Source organism: Lonchura striata, chromosome 31 (genome assembly GCF_046129695.1).
Source record: "Lonchura striata isolate bLonStr1 chromosome 31, bLonStr1.mat, whole genome shotgun sequence".
Classification (NCBI taxonomy): Eukaryota; Metazoa; Chordata; class Aves; order Passeriformes; family Estrildidae; genus Lonchura; species Lonchura striata.
This window is the reverse complement of record NC_134633.1, coordinates 4,725,836-4,729,678: the sequence shown is the minus strand read 5'-3', so window position 1 is coordinate 4,729,678 and position 3,843 is coordinate 4,725,836.

The window sequence follows — 3,843 nt, the reverse complement described above, 5'->3', positions numbered from 1 at the left end:
GAAAAACTCACCCAGTAGTGGAGAAAACCCCCTCTCCTCCTGCTTGCATGGCCCCACAAAATGTTAATAAGCCAAGGCAAACAAGGGGAGCTGAGCAGTCCAAGCCCTTCCTCACCTGCACACCAAACCGTCTGGGGCACGGGGTCAGACCCCCCTCTCTGCTACCCCCATGGGGGTTTTTGTAGGGCTGGCTGCCCCAGCTCCAGCCCCAGCCCAAGGCACAGTGGGTGCTGAAGGCTGTCAGCAGGGATGGGAGTTGGCCCCCTCACACCCCACTCAAATCAGCCTGGCTCCAGCATTAATCCCATCCCGGCTGCAATAGGGGAAGCCCCAGTGCTGCACCTCAGCTGGGCCATGAGATGCCCAGGAGCATTCCCTGGCAGGGCTCACCTGCAAACTGGGTGTAGGCTGTGTCTTGGAGGAAAGTGCCACAGCCAAAGTCGATCAGTGTCAGCTGCCCGGTGGCCAGGTCGAGCAGGATGTTCCCTGGTTTGATGTCCCTGTGCAGGACCCCGCAGCTGGGGCAGCGCCGCACGGCCTCCAGCACCTGGAGGAGCAGCCCCCGCGCCTCCTCCTCCGGCAGGAACCCCCGCTCCGCCAGGAAACCCGACAGGTCCTGGCACCGCTCCGGATGCTCCAGCACCAGCACAAAGCTGTCGGGGAGCTGAAGCCACTCCAGGAGCTGAATGCCACCAGCACAGCCAGAGGAGACCTTGTCCAGCAGCACGATCTCCAGGGCTGCGCTGGTGCCGTGGGGCTGCGGGAGGAGCACGATGCCGTCAGTGGGGCTGATGCCGTGCCGGGGGTCGGGAACCCCTCGGCCAGCCCGGGATGCTCTGCGCCCTGCGCTGGCCCCACGCCCGCTCTCCCTCCAGGCGTCCTGGCAGCTCCCACCCTGCCGGGCCCCGGCTCAGCCCCGCCCGGCACGGCCCGGCTTCTGCCGCTGGCCCGGCTCACTCACCAGCTCGCCCCGGTACCGGATGCTTTCGCTGCTTTCGCTGCTGCTGCTGCAGCTGAAGCTCTGTGTCTGTGTGTCCCCGTGACCGTGTGTCCGTGTCCATGTGTCCCTGTGTCTGTCTGTCCTGTGTCCGTGTGTCCCTATGTCCATGTGTCCCCGTGTCCATGTGTCCCCGTGTCCGTGTGTCCCCATATCCGTGTGTCCCCGTGTCCGTGTGTCCGTGTCCAAGCGTCCCTGTGTATGTGTGTCCCATGTCCGTGTGTTCCCATGTCCATGTGTCCCCGTGTCCATGTGTCCCCATGTCCGTGTGTCCCCATGTCCGTGTGTCCCCGTGTCCGTGTGTCCGTGTCCGTGTGTCCCTGTGTCCCCATGTCCATGTGTCCATGTCCGTGTGTCCGTGTCCGTGTGTCCCTGTGTCTGTCTGTCCCGTGTGGAGTTGTGTGATTTATATGTTTTAATATTTCTGTATTATCTATTGGTTTGTCCCTGTACACCCCCATTCCCACTTGGTCTGTTCCCTGTTTTCCCGCCTGGTCCTCCCCTCCCGCCTTTCCAGTATTTGTCCATCATCCTGGAAAGTGCAGAGTCATTCCCCTGTCTCCTCCCAGGCGCCTTGTCCGTCACTCGGTGTTCCTTCCCCTCCATCTGGAAGCTTCTGCTCAGGGCACCGAGTGATTGGACGAGGGCCTGGGGCCCCTCCCATATCCTTCCCTCATTGGACCAGGTCAGATCACCCCATCCCGGAGCCACTCCCTTTCCCTTTCCTCATTGGTTCACAGTTATCCCTCCCTAAAGGTTTACCCCTCCCTAAAGGTTTATAACCCAGTGTCAGACCCCTCTCAGTGTTCCAGTTGGCTGGCACCGTTCCTGTGTGTTTGGCCCGTTGGCCCAAATAAACTCGGACTTGGCCCCCAGCTGGATCCGCCTTTCTTTCCACCCCGACGAGGCTTGCCTGCGCCACCCAGGGACCCACAAAGGCACCCTCCAAACCCTATCAAGGAGCAGCGGGGGGTGCCTCCACTGCCCACTCTCGCCCCAGGAAGAGCTAGCCGGGGCTAGAGAGAGAAGGGATCTGGGGCGGGAGCGCGGCAGCTGGCGCCCAACGTGGGGCCCCGTTTCCGGCGTTGGACCCCTCGTCCAAAAATCCTAGGGTCGTCAGGACCCAAGGAAAAATTCCTCTTGGCCATCAGCTACCCCAGTGGGAGCAGACCCGCGTTTTAGTGGGTAGCGCTCCCGGGGACGGGACCGGTAGCTCCGGAGGGCACCACCGGAGTCGGCTCCACCTCGTTGGTAAGTTTTACAGTTGGGGTTTTTTGTTTCTGCCCTTCCCTTTTGGACCCCCGGTTTTTCCTTATTGGGGTCCCCGGCACTTCCCCTGTCCTTTTTGGTTAAGGGTCTATCCCTTTTTGGTTGGGTTTCTTTTTTCCCTGGGGCTCGGGGAAAGAAATCCTTATTTTTGGTGCTTCCCTTCCTGGGCGGGAAGCTAAAGGACTAGGGGAAGAGCGGGTGGGGTAGTCTTCTGGGTTTTGTTCTTATTTTCCCCAACTGTAAAATCTGCGGCACATTTTTCCACCTTACAGCATGGGTGCCAAGCTGTCTGTGCCACAGAAGGGCTTATATACCCAAGTTGTGGGCATCCTTTTAGTGGGGGGGGTTAAAGTTAAAAAATCTGAAATCAAAAAGTTTGTCCGGTGGTTGTCACAGGCTTTCCCCAACATTTCGGCAGCCAAATTATATCAAGTCCCCTTTTGGGATGAGGTAGGGAGGGAGATCTTGCGACAGCCAGATCTTTCTCTCTCCAAATTTACCCTTTTGGCCTTAAAAATTAGAGATATTATAAAGAACCATTATGAAAGCCTGCCACAGCCAGCCGCGGACAAACCGATCCCCGGTTCTGCTGTTAGTTCTAAAAACCCTACTCCTCTTCCCTCTCCCTCTCCCCTAAAGTCGGGTATTCTCAGACGGGCATCCCGGTGTCATCCGCAGGCAGATTCTGGCCCCTCTGGGAATACCCTAGACTCCCCTCAGGGCAGTGCAGGCGCTGTCCCTGCTTCTACCCGTTCCCCTTCTTCCCCGTGTTGTACAGCCCCGTCCCGTAGAAATTCTGTTCGTTTTAAGTTACCCCAAACCCCTGAAAATCCCTCATCTTCCCCTTCCCCCCAGGTCCCACAAAATGGCTCCCCTTCTCCCTCTCTCCCCAGGGCACAAGATGGCGGGGACCGCATGGCTTTTCCCGCCACTTGTGCTTCTTCTTCCCACAATCCCCTTCCTCCCGCCTCCCAAAGCTCCTCCCTTTCCCAAGACCTCTCCGCCCACCTCCCTCCTCCACCCCCTACCGACTCCTCCTCCCTTGACTCGGGTTACACCCTGCCCCTCAGCTCCACCCCCGGGGAGGGGAGTTTCCATCTGACCACTCCCCCTGCTCCTGGCTGCGCCTCTTCCGCTCCACCCCCTGGTTCCCACGACCTCACTTCCGGTTCCCACGCCATCGGTTCCGGGAGGGGGGAGCGTGGGAACCCTGATCCATCCCAACCCCCACCTGCCTTCTCAGCCGCACCAGTCACCTGTACCCCGCGGTGGGGGGGCAGGCCCCTTGCACAGTGGTCCCCCATCCCTCAACAAACCATCAAGGAGCTCTGCAAGGCCCAGAAGGAGTTCGGCAGAGAGAGTGAATATTTTAGGGGTCTGCTGAAAGCAACCCTCTCCTCTGCCGAATATGTCCCCGCTGACATTCGGACTCTCGTCTCCTGCCTAATCACCCATGGAGAATTCCTCATGTGGGAGTCCGAGTGGAAGCGGGAGATCAGGGAAGTGTTACCTGACCTCTGGGCCAATGCGGATAGCTCCAGGGATGAGGATGGGGCTGTAATATCTTTAGACCACTT